Here is a 14,279-nt window from a genome sequence, read left to right on the forward strand (position 1 = left end):
TTTTTTTAAATTGTAATATAAGTACCTGATAATAAGCTTTTGATTGCTGAGGCATCCACTTCAAAGACATCCATCTTGAATAAACATATTGCCAGCTACACAACTAGATAAAGAACCAGGCCACCATCCATGAAGTTCCCCTTTTAGAAAGCTGTGGGTGACCTACATAACTGATCATTAGAGTGACCCTGCTTTTCCTTTTGTGCACTTTAATTCCTGCTCTCATGTTTTAAATTCACCAATAAAGAGTGAACCCATGAAACCCTAGGCACCTCACCCTCAACCCCAATAAAGGAAGAAGCCCAGGGATGACCTAGAGCCCCCTACCCATCTCTCTTCCTATGACCTCAATGTGTGGCCTGAGACATGTCATGTCAGGACCTGTGAACAATAAAACCTTGCTTGTTCTCTGATGCTTGTTGCTGAGGTGCATCTTGCAATCCTAATAAGAACCACAAGGGCTGGTCCAGCCACAACACTGGCCCAGGTGAGTGCCCCCAGGCATTCCCAGGCAACAGCATTAGTAGGCTGAGACCTACACAAAATAGGACAGAGTGGATTAACAAAAGACCCAACAATATGCTGTCTGTAAGAAACTTTCTTCGAACACAAAGGCTGAATGTAAAAGGCTGAAAACAGATATACCGTGCAAACATCAATTAAAAAAAGAAAACAGAGTGGCTATATTCTATCCAGTGAGTAGACTTCAGAGCAAAGAAGGGAGACAAAGAGGGACATTACATGATGATTAAAGGATCAATCCACCAGGAAGACATAACAATTCTAAATGTGTATGCACCAAACAACAGAGCCTTAAATATAAGAAACAAAAACTGATAGAGGGCTTCCCTGGTGGCGCAGTGGTTGAGAGTCCACCTGACGATGCAGGGGACACGGGTTCGTGCCCCGGTCCGGGAGGATCCCACATGCTGCGGAGCAGCTGGGCCCGTGAGCCGTGGCCGCTGAGCCTGCGCGTCCGGAGCCTGTGCTCCGCAATGGGAGAGGCCACAACAGTGAGAGGCCCACGTACCACAAAAAAAAAAAAAAAAAACTGATAGAGATGAAATGAGGAAACCAGCATAGCCAAGCCACAATAATACTTCAAGGCATTAATACCCTATCTCAGTAATGGGTGGAACTCTATACAAAAAATCAACAAGGATACAGAAGTGAACAGTACAATCAACCAACAGGGTCTAATTGATATATACATATATAGAACACTTCACCCAACAACAGCAGAATAAATTTTTTTAAAGTGCTCACTGAATACCCACCAAGAAGAATATCCACCTGGGCCGTAAAATAAACCTCAACAAATTTAAAGGATTAAAATCAATAGAGCGTGTTCTCTGACCATAATGGAATCAAACTATAAATCAATAACAGAAAGATAACAGGAAAACATCCAAACACTTGGAAACTAAAGAACCACTTCTAAATAATTTGTGGGTCAAAGAGGAAATCTCACAATAAATTTAAAAAATACATTAGAAATGAATGAAAATGAAAGTACAACATATCAAAATATATGGGGCATAGCTGAAGCAATGCTGAGAGGGAAACTGACAGTGCTAAGTTTATATTACAAAAGAAGAAAGAGCTCAAATCAGTAATCTAATTTCCTACTTCAACAAAGTAGAAAAAGAAAAAAAAAAAAAACCCAAAGCAAGCAGAAGGAAATATAAAAGAACAGAAATCAGTACCAATGAAAACAACAGAAAAAAAAAAATCAACGACACAAAAAGCTGGTTTAAAAAATAAATTAATAAAATAGATACACCTCTAGAAAGACTGACAAAGATAAAAAGAGAGAAGTCCTATCTCTCCAACATCAGGAATGAAACAATATCACTTTAGGTCCTGCAGCCATCAAAAGGATAACAAGGGAATAATACAAACAACTTAGTACTCATAAACTGGACAATTTACCAAAAAAAATGGACCAATTCCTCAAAACCCACAAATTACTGAAACTCAACCAAGATGAAACAGATAACTTGAGTACTTCTGAAATCATTTAAAAAACTGAATTCATAACTAAAAGTCTCCTGAACAGAAAATCTCCTGGCCAAAAGGTTTCACTAGAGAATTCTACCAAACATTTCAAGAAAAATTAACGCCAATCTCCTCCAAAAAATAAAAAAGGAAGAAATACTTCCTACTCCATTTTATGAATGCCAAATTATCCACTTTAAATGGTTAATTTTATGTTAAGTGAATTTCACTTTAATAAAAAAAATCTGTAATTTTTAAACATCTGTTTAAGGTATTTAAAATCACTAATTAAATCAGAGAAATTTGAATATGGATTGTATATTAGATAACAGTATTATATCAGTGATAAATTTCCTAAATGTGATAATTACACTGTAGTTACGAAAAAGAAAGTCCTTATACTTGGGAAAGGCATGCAGAAGAACTTAGGGGTAAAGGGCCATGAAGGTGGTACTTTATCTCAAACAGTTCAGTTAAAAAAGAAGAAGAGAGGGCTTCCCTGGTGGCGCAGTGCTTGAGAGTCCGCCTGCCGATGCAGGGGAAACGGGTTCGTGCCCCGGTCCGGGAAGATCCCACATGCCGCGGAGCGGCTGGGCCCGTGAGCCATGGCTGCTGAGTCTGCGCGTCCGGAGCCTGTGCTCCGCAACGGGAGAGGCCACAACAGTGAGAGGCCCACATACCGCAAAAAAAAAAAAAAAGAAGAAGAGAGAATATTCACAGCAGCATTATTCATAATAGCCAAAACATAGAAACAACCCAATGTCCACCAAGTGACAAATGGAAAGACAAAATGTGGTATATCTATACAGTAGAGTAGTATTCGGCCATAAAAAGGAATGAAGTGCTAATACATGCTAAAACCCAGGTGAACCTTGCAAACATCAGGATTAGTGAAAAAATCAGACACAAAAGTGTACATATTGTATGAGTACACTGATATAAAACATCTAGGATAGGCAAATTCAGAGACAGAAAGTAGATCAGTGGTTGCCAAGTTGTGGGAAAAAGAAGTGGAGAGTGACTGCTAACGAACTGAGGGTTTCTTTTGTGTATAATGAGAATGTTCTAGAATTAATTCAGTGGCTGCACCACTTTGTGATATACAAAAGACCATGGAATTGTACACATTAAGGGTGAATTTATCTTAATACACAAATAAATACATACATGCATACAATGAACCACAGGTCTAGACAGAAACCCTAGAACTATTAACCTTCTAAAAGAAATCATATGGAATTCCCTGGTGGTCCAGTGGTTAGGACTTGGTGCTTTTCACTGCCATGGCCCAGGCTCAATCCCTAGTCGGGGAACTAAGCTCTCACAAGCTGTGCAGCACAGCCAAAAAGAAAAAAAAAAGACATCAGAAAAATTTTCACCACTTTGGAGTAGGCAAAGATCTCTCAGAAATAAAAAAGTACAAACCATGTGGTAGGAAGAATCCTAAGTTGGCACCCTGGGATTTTCTTGGTGTTCTAGGAAACTAGGAGTTTCCCTCCTAGTGCACATACCTTGTATAATCCTTTCCCTTGAATGTGAGTGGGCTTCACTTATTCTGGTGAGACCTTTTAAACAAGGGTTTAGAGCTCAGGGACAAGAGAAGTCAGAGAGATTTGAAACTGAAGCAGATGCTCTCTTGTTTTTCTTGAAGAAGCAACCACCACGTTGTGAAGGCCATGTGGCAGGAAATGGTGGGCAGCCTCTAGGAGCTGAGAACAGCCACTGGCTGATGACCAGCCAGAAAAGAGGAACCTGTGTCCTACAATTATAAGGAACTGGATTCAGCCAAATACCACATGAGCGTGGCAAAGGACACTGAGCTCCAGAAGGCAATGCAGCCCAGCCATAACCTTGACTTCAGTTTGGTGTGACCATGAGCAGAGGATCTAGCTAACTTGGATTCCAGACCCATGCAAACTGTGAGATAATAAATCTAGGTTGTTTTAAACTGCTAAGTTTGTGATAATTTGTTCACGGCAATAGAAGATAACACAAAACATAAAAGAAAAAATTGATAAAGTGGACTCTATAAAAATTTAAAAGTTTTATTCTTCAGAGACACTGTTAAGAAATAAAAAGACAAGCCACACACTGGGAGAAAATGCCTGCAAAACACATTTCTGATAAAGGACTAGCATTCAAAACATATAAAAAAAGTCTCATGAGTCATAAGAAAACAACCCAATTTTTTAAAACAGGCAAAAGACATTTGGACACTTCACCAAAGAAGATACACAGATGGTACATAAGCACAGAGAAGGATGCTCAACATCATTAAGTCATTAGGAATATGAACTAAGAATTAAATTAATTAGGAATTAAAACTATAATGCCTGGGGCTTCCCTGATGGTGCAGTGGTTGAGAGTCCGCCTGCCGATGCAAGGGACATGTGTTCGTGCCCCGGTCCAGGAGGATCCCACATGCCATGGAGCAGCTAGGCCCGTGAGCCATGGCCGCTGAGCCTGCGCATCCGGAGCCTGTGCTCCACAACGGGAGAGGCCACAACAGTGAGAGGCCCGCGTACCGAGAAAAAAACAAAACAAAACAAAACTATAATGCCCAACCCACTAGAATCACTAAAATGGAAAAACAAAACTGATGATACTAAGTGCTGGTGAGTATGCAAAGCACCTGCAACTCTCATACATTGATGGTGGAAATGAAAAAAATGGTACAGCCACTTTGGAAAGTAAAGTGAAAACAGTTTGGCAGTTTCTTATACAGTTAAACATATATTTATTGTAACATATGACCCAACAATCCCATTCCTAGGTATCTGTCCAAGAAAAAGAAAAACATGTATGTCCAGACAATATCTTGTATGCAAATGTTTCTATTGGCTTTATTCATAAATGCCAAAAACTGGATTCAACCCAAATGTCCATCAACCAGTGAATGGACACAAGGAAATACTACTCAGCAAAAAAAGGAATGACCATGCATGCAAACAACATGGACAGATCTCAAACACATGATGCTTGGGCCTCCCTGGTGGCGCAGTGGTTAAGAGTCCGCCTGCCGATGCAGGGGATAGGGGTTCGTGCCCCGGTCTGGGAGGATCCCATATGCCGCGGAGCGGCTGGGCCCGTGAGCCATGCCCGCTGGGCCTGCGCATGAAGAGCCTGTGCTCCGCAACGGGAGAGGCCACAACAGTGAGAGGCCCGCATACCGCAAAAAAAAAAAAAAAAAAAAAAACACATGATGCTTGGTGAAATAATCCAGACTTCAAAGACTCCTCAGTGTATGATTCCATTTATATGACATTCCGAAAAAGACAAAAACTGTAGGGACAAGAAAACATATCAGCCCCTGCCAAGGCCTAGTGGTGAGGAGAGGGGATGGACAAATGGGGAGGAGGAAACTTTAAGAGTGATGAAAATGTTCTCTATCTTTACATGGCTGTATACATTTGTCAAAATTCACAGAAATGTACACATAAAAAGGGTAAATCTTACTGTATGCAAATTATGCCTCAATAAACCTGACTAAACACACTGTATCTTCAAAGCCAATAAAATATATTAGTATAAAGCTATAGTAACTCTAAGAGTGATAATGAAAGAAGAACAAATGAAGTTCTTAATAATAAATAATAATAAATAGAAGAGATTCTAGAAATAGATATGAAACACATTTATATGCTAAAGTAAAAACTCAGATGAATTTTAAAAAGTATAGTCTAACACAGGAGTTGGTAAACTTTCTTAAATGACCAGAAAGTAAATATCCGACTCTGTGGGCCACACAGTTTCTGTTGGAACTACTCAACTCTGCTGGTGTAATATTAAAGAAGTCATAGCCAATATGTAATCAAATGGGCATGGCCACATTCCAATAAAACTTCATTAACAAAAATGGGTTGGTCATAGTTTTCTGACTCCTGATCTAATCAATAGTGTTGGAACAACTGGCTCTCCATGTTAAAGGAAAATAGTTAGATCCTAACTTTACACTATTCACAAAAATAAATTCCAGATACATTAAACAGCTAAATGTTAAAAACCAAAATACACTATTATTTTGAATAACTGAAAACTTTCCTAAGAATAACACAAAATAAAGATGGTATAAAGGAAAAGACAGACTGATTTGAGTACATAAAATTTTTGTTTTTCAATGTGAAAATCATCATAAAATATATGAAAAGAAATGAAAATTTCCATTTCCAGTATTGGGGGTCAAGTCTCCCATGGAAAAACATCTAAAAATGCTGTTATGGTATTTTAAAAAATCACCTTGAAGCACAAAAGAGCTGAGAAGATGATGAATTGCTCCAGAGAAACAGTGAGCAAAACACTGGAGCATTGTTCCAATATCAGTTTGAGGGCTTTGTGCAGCACGGGTACACAGGGATCAAGATCCAGTTTCTGGGGGCTTCCCTGGTGGCGCAGTGGTTAAGACTCTGCCTGCCAATGCAGGGGAAATGGGTTCGAGCCCTGCACCTGGAAGATCCCACATGCCACGGAGCAGCTTGAGCCCGTGTGCTGCAACTAATGAAGCCCACGTGCCTAGAGCCCGTGCTCTGGAACAAGGAAGCCACTGCAATGAGAAGCCCGAGCACCACAAGGAAGAGTAGCCCCCGCTGCCGCAACTAAAGAAACCCTGCACCCAGCAACAAAGACCCACCGCAGCCAATAATAATAAATAAATAAATAAATATTAAAAAAAAAAAAAAAAAGATCCAGTTTCTGCCTAATGTAGGAAATCTCATACGAGACTCTCTCCTCTTTAGCTGGGAACCCAAAAGGCTACATCCTCAGAGATAAAAGTGATCACAACAGGCTTGCACTTGGGAGCCCTAGAAAGCCTACACTCTAGGAAGAGGGTGAACCAGAGGTAGATCAAGCCTTTCCAAAACCACAACCAAACCTTGGCATAGCTCACTCCCTGACTGCATGAAGGTGATCAGCCCACACACTTATCTGCCTAGAGAGGAAAACACAATAGGAACAGACTTATGCATGATCCAGACATTGGAGCTTTAAAGTAATGATAGCTAACATGTTCAAGAATATTGAGGGAAAAATAAAAATAGATGAAGATGGAGAAGTTTACCAGAGAACTAGAATTTATTTTAAAAAATAAATAAATGGACATTCTAGAACTAAATGAAATTAAGAGATCTACAGATGGGTTTAACTAGAGACACAATAGAAGTTAGTGAATTGCAAGACAGATCAATAAAAAAGATACAAACTACAGCAGAGGGATAAAAGATGGAAAGTAACAAGAAGAGTGCAAGGGACATGTGTGTAACTGGAGGCCCAGAAAGAGAAGAAAAAATTGGACAGAGCAATTAACAATATGGTGCTGTACATGTAAAAACTCGTTAAGAGGATAGATCTCATGTTAAGTGTTCTTCCAACAAAAATGAAAATGAAAACAAGGGGACTTAAGAAATCTTTTGGAGGTGATGGATATGTTTACTACCTTGATTGCAGTGATGGTATCACAGGTATATGCATGTGTCCAAATTCATCAAAATGTATACATTAAGTATGTGCAATTTTTTGTATATTAAATATACCAGAATAAAGCTGAAGGCTGGAGAAGGGGGAGAAATGTGACTTGGAGCATGGCAAAAGTCCCCAGTATCAAACAGAAGCTTTAGACAGGTACTCAGAGAAAGTAAAATATTAAAAACAACAAAACAAAAACAAAAAAGCCCCATGACACACACACGTAAAATGGAATGCTAAAGGTGATATTCACTGGCACTGAATTTGAAAGCAAAATAAAATGCCAATAATTAAAACAAAAAACCAGAAAAACTAGACAGGAGCAATATCTGAAGAGAAAATATTTGTTTTAAAAGTGATGAAGACTTCAACACACAGAATCAAAAGCTCAGAAAACCCCAAGTATGAATACAAAGAAAACCACACCATAGCACATTATCACAGTAAAACTGCTAAAAGCCAGAGTAAAAAAAAATTCTCAGAGTAGCAGGAGGTGGAACATATCTTCAAATGAATAACAATAACTGACAGTGGAGGGTTGGTTTGTTTGTTTGTTTCTTAAGGGAGAAAAAAAATATCCTTCAAAAATGTAAGTGAAATAAAGATATATCCAGACAAAAACAGAGAATTCATTACAAGTAGACCTGAACTAAAATAAATAGTAAAGGGGGTATTTATTTATTCAAGCAGAAAATAAAGTATCCCAAAAGGAAATACAGAAATGAAGGTAGGAAGGAAAAACAATAGAAAGGAGTTTTTAAGTGAATACTGATATTATAAAATAAGAGTAAAAATGTTTGTAGGGTTTAAAAAATATGTAGAATTAAAATGCATGAAATCCATGATTCAAAAGATGTGTGGTACATAGGATTAAAATATTGTAAAGTTCTAACATTACCTGGAAGGTGGTAAAAGTTCTAATATTTATTAGGTTGTAATAAGTCAAGCATGCATGTTGTAATTTCTAAGGTATACACTAAAAGGATAGTAAAAAAAAAAAGTGTAACTAAGAATAGGGAAAATGTGAAATAATAGTTTTAAATGAATCAGTAAGAAGAACAGAAAAAAAGGGTGTAAATTGGAAAAATCAAACAGAAAACAAACAGCAATTTGGTATATATCAATTCAAGTGGATTAAATACTTTGCAATGAAAAGACTAAGATCATCAGACTGGATTTACAAAACACACACACTAAATATGTACTGCTTACAAGGGACACACCTTAAATAAAGACACAGAAGTCTTAGGACAAAATAGTGGAAGAAAATATACTAACCAAAAGAAAGCTGATGTAGCTGTACTAATATCAGATAAAGATTTTATCTGTAATAATGCTACTGCCTTGAATAGACACATTTCATAGTGATAAAGGGTCAATCCGCAAGGAAAATATGATCATTCTAAATCTAAATACATCCAATAATTTAGTTTCAAAATATATAAAGTAAAAATTGACTGAACTAAAAGAAAAGGGTAAATCCATAACTACAGCGGAAGAATTAACACCCTTTGTACAGTAACTAATAAAACAAGCAGACAAAAATTTGGAAGGGATATAGAAAATATGAACACATCTAACAAACTTGACCTAATTGATACATTACAACAATGCATGCAACAGTGACAAATTACACCTTTTTTTTCATACACACACAGCACATTTACCAAAATTTACCATATGCTGGGCAAACCAACAAATTTCAAAGGATAGAAATCATTCAAAGTATTTTCTCTGATCACACTAGCATTGCATTAAGTTGGAATTCAGTAAAAGGATAATGACAAAGTTCCCAATTATTTGGATACTGAATAAATATCCAAATAACTCTGGAGGCAGTGAAGAAATCACAAAAGAAATTAGAAAATATTTTTAACAGAATGAAATCAACATATTACATAGAACAGACAGAACTAATAGAAAACACAAAATAAGATGGTAGATTTAAATCCAAATATTTCAGTAATTATGTTAAGTGCAGACAGACTATATGTTCCACTTAAGACCAACATTGTAGATGATGAAGGTACATTAATATTAGACAGTTTTCCAGGCAACAAAAAGCATTAAAAAGATAAATAGGGACACACTATAACAATAAAAGTTTTAGTTTGTCAGGAAAATATAAGAATTTTGAATTTGTATGCACCTGATAACAATACATATTTATGTATTAAGATATATAAAGCACCAAAAAAGGATAAGCTTAATCTAATCATGAGCCACAACTACATTAGGCAAATCCATACTGAGGGACATTCTACAAACTAACTGGTCTATACTCTTTAAAAAATGTCAAGGTATTAAAAGATAAAGACCAAGGAACTACAATGAGGAGTCTGACTCCATTTTTGGTTTAACAGTTGACAGCTGTTAAGCCTCACCTCTCCCACTTCACCTTGTGCCTCACATCTGGGCAAAGGAACACAGAGGCCTCAGTGCTCCCTCCTTGGTGCCAGTGGAGATTCAGACTATGCAAGGTCCTACCCTAAGCACAATAAAAACTTAGGCCAGTCTCCTTTCCTTGCCCTTTCAAGCCATTTCAAACCTGCTTGAGAGGACTATTCTCCTCTTCCCAGAGACCTCAATCATTTAAGTTAATAAACCTTTTCATACCCTCTTGGTGTGTGTGGGGCATTATCATTCTTGACATCCAAACCAAATTTTGAGTAGGGGTCCATATGCCTTTGCAGGTGACCATAACAGAAATTATTCCCAATTAAAGAATACTAAGGGACAACCGAATGCAATGCATGATCCAGTATTTTTTCTGCAAAGGATGTCACTGGGACAATTGGCAAAATCTAAAGGTCAGATTAAATAACATTATTACATTAATGTTAATTTCCTAATTTTGATATGTGGCTATGGATCTACTATTAGCACATGCACACCAAAGGATAAAGAGGCAACTGATCTGTATGCTTCAGAAAAAAAAAATAACACACACACAGAAGGGTAAGGCAAATGTGGTAAAATGTTAACATCTCAGGAATGGTGGTAAAGTATGTGCAGGAAATTTTTTGCTTTATTCTAGCAACTTTTCTGTAAGTCTGAAATTGATATAAAAAGTTGATATAAAAAATTAAAAGGGGCTTCCCTGGTGGCGCAGTGGTTGAAGGTCTGCCTGCCAGTGCAGGGGACACGGGTTCGAGCCCTGGTCTGGGAGGATCCCACATGCCGCGGAGCGACTGGGCTCGTGAGCCACAACTACTGAGCCTGCACGTCTGGAGCTTGTGCTCCGCAGCGAGAGAGGCCACGACAGTGAGAGGCCTGCGCACCGCGATGAAGAGTGGCCCCTGCTCGCCGCAACTAGAGAAAGCCCACACACAGAAACGAAGACCCGGCACAGCCAAAACTAAATAAATAAATAAATAAATTTTAAAAACCCAAAACAAAACATGTTGATTAATATATTAGACTACTATTCCATTACACTGTCATCCTAAAAGATGCAAGTGAAAAATTAAAGCCTGTCACAAATTCAGGAGAATAAATATTTTGAAAAAAAAATTAAAGGAAGAAATATAAAGCAAAAACTGACAGAATTACAATGCTAAATCCACAAAGTGGGATGTTTCAACCATTTCTCTAAGTAACTGATAAAACAAGCAAACAAAAAGTAAAGATACAGAAAATTTAAGCAACACAATTAACAAACAGGACCTAATGGAGATATATACAACACTTCATGCAACTAAAGAATACATGAATTTCAAGTGCACATAGAACATTTACAATATTTAACAATATTCAGAGTCATAAAGGAAAACTCCACGAATTTCTTAAGACTGAAATCACAAGAGCAGTGACCAGTTAGGCCTCCCCTCCTAAAGTACTGATTGTCAGTGCATATTAGCCAGGTGGTGCACTTTAGCTACCTTGGACAATGCTATCAAGTATGCTGGGAAGGGAGGAAGCCCTCTCTGCATGTGGAAGAGCCCATGTTTGGACTCCCCTTCTTCTGACATTGCAACAATAGCAGTAACAACCAGACAACCATGACATGTGGGTGGAGTCCATCAGGTAATGCTGGGCAAAGTAAACTACCTCAAGGTATGAAATCAGCTCAGCAATTATTTTCCTTTTTGTTTCCCCCACCTCTTCTCTTTTTTTTTTAAATCTTTTTTTTCTTTGTGGCTTGCTGATTTCATATATAAAAGAAAAGCAAAGCAAAAAGCAAAAAAAAAAAAAAAAACCAAGAGCACTGACCAAAACACAACTAGCTAGAAATTAATAAGACATTTTAAAAAAAATCCTGAGGGGCCTCCCTGGTGGCGCAGTGGTTAAGAGTCCGCCTGCCGATGCAGGGGATACGGGTTCGTGCCCCGGTCTGGGAGGATCCCATATGCCGCGGAGCGGCTGGGCCCGTGAGCCATGGCCGCTGGGCCTGCGCATCCGGAGCCTGTGCTCCGCAACGGGAGAGGCCACAACAGTGAGAGGCCCACATACCGCAAAAAGAAAAAAAGAAAAAAAAAAAAAAATCCTGAGAACTCAAAGTGGTAGACAGAATAATGGTTCCCCAAAGATATCCACATCCTAATTCAACCTTACATACAAAAAGTACATTGCAGGTATAGTAAAGTTGATCTTGAGATGGGAGGATTATTCTGGATTACCTGGTTGATCCCATGTAATTACAAGGATCCTTATAAGAAGGAGGTAGGAGGGTCACAGAGAGAGAAGAGACATGATGACAGAAGCAGAGAGAAAGAGAGAGACAGAGATAGAGATATGAAGATGCTATGATGCTAACTTTGAAGATGGAGAAGGGGCCCTAAGCCAAGGAATGCAGGCAGCCTCTAGAAGCTGGAAAAGGCAAGGAAACGGATTCTCCCCTAAAGCTTCCAAAGGAAACACAGCTCTGTCAAAACCTTGATATTAGGACTGTGGACTCCAAATAAATTTATATTCCTGTTAAGTCACTAAGTTTGTGGTAATTTGTTACAGCAGCAATAGGAAATACATTCCATATATTTAGAAATAAAGCACTTCCAAATAACCCATGAAAAGAAATCATAATGAAAATCAAAATTTATTGGACTGAATAATAAAAATGCTTCCTGTTATGGACTGAGTTGTGTTCCTTCCAAATTCATATGTTGAAGCCCTAACACGCCCCACGGCCCCCTGCCTGCACCCCCCACCACCCGGTGCTTCAGAATATAGCTATATTTGGAGACAGGGTCTTTAAAAGGAGGCTCTTAGGGTGGACCCTGCTCAATCTGACTGGCGTCCCTAGAAGAAGAAAAATCTGGACAGACAAGGAGACACCAGGAATGCAGGCACGTAGGAAAAGACCAAGTGAAGACATGGCAAGAAGGCAGCATATGCAACCCAAGGGAAAACACCTCAGAAGAAACCAGACCTGCTGACACCTAAATCAATGACTTCTACCCTCCAGACCTGTGAGAAATAAATATCTGTTTTTTAAGCCACCATGTCCGTGGTACACTATGGCAGCCTTAATAAGCTAATACACTTCCTATTAAAACTTAAGGGCTGGGGCCTCCCTGGTGGCGCAGTGGTTAAGAGTCCGCCTGCCAATGCAGGGGATACGGGTTCGTGCCCCGGTCTGGGAGGATCCCATATGCCGCGGAGCGGCTGGGCCCGTGAGCCATGGCCGCTGGGCCTGCGCATCCGGAGCCTGTGCTCCGCAACGGGAGAGGCCACAACAGTGAGAGGCCCACATACCGCAAAAAGAAAAAAAAAAAAAAAAAAAAAACTTAAGGGCTACACCTAAAACAGAAACTTAGTGTCAAACACATATATGGAAAAAAAAAAAAAGACCCAAAACTAATGAGTTAACTACTCATTTCAAGAAATGAGGAAAAAAAATTAGAACAGTAAAATAAACCCTAAAGAAAAAATTTAAAAGAAAATACAGGTAAAAGCAGAAATTAATGATCTATAACAGAGATTAACAAAGCCAATAGTTTTTTTTTTTTTTTTAAGACTCGTAAATTCAGAAAACCTCTGGTGAGACTGATCAGTATTTAAAAATGAGAGAGAGCAATTAGGCATCCAACGTCGGGAACAAGCACCACAAAAAACAAAAACAAAAATGGAAATGAATAAATATGCTTCAGGCATTAAAGTAAATAATTTCATACAAAATATATGTGAGAATTTAGATGAAATGGACAAATTTCTAGAAAAATGTAACTTACCAAAACTGACTCAATAAGAGAAAACCTGATCAGTCCCTATAACTATGAAAGCTATTAAATTGGTAGTCAGTATTTCCTAGGAGACCCAGATGACTTTGCCAGCCAATTATTTCAAACAGTCAAGGAACAAATAATTCCCCTAATCTTATGTAAAAATTCTTCCACAGTATAGAAAATGGAAATATTCCTCAAGTCACACTATGAGGCTAGTATAATCTTAATAGCAAAATGTAAAAGAACAAAAAATCATAGGTTACTTTTACTCATAAACATAAGCATAAAATTCTTGAAATACCAACAAACTGAATTAAACAATATAAAATAAAAAGGATAATAAATAATGCCCAAATTGGATTTATTTTAGGAATGTAAGATTAGTGTAACAGAAGCCAATTATTATGCTTCACCACAATTGCAGATTGAAGGAGAAAAATTAGGTGATAATCCTAACAGTACAAAAAAGCATTTGATCAAATTCAGTACCCATTCATGAAAAATATGCTCAGCAAACTAGGAATACAAGAGAACTTCCTTAATTTGACAGAGTAGTTATCAAAAGTTGAAGGCAAAAACCATGCTTAAAGGTAAAATGTTGAAAACTTTGTCTTTGAGATTAGGAGCAAGAGAAGAATATTCATCATTACCACTTTA

This window comes from Mesoplodon densirostris, chromosome 3, assembly GCF_025265405.1.
Source record: "Mesoplodon densirostris isolate mMesDen1 chromosome 3, mMesDen1 primary haplotype, whole genome shotgun sequence".
Taxonomy (NCBI): Eukaryota; Metazoa; Chordata; class Mammalia; order Artiodactyla; family Ziphiidae; genus Mesoplodon; species Mesoplodon densirostris.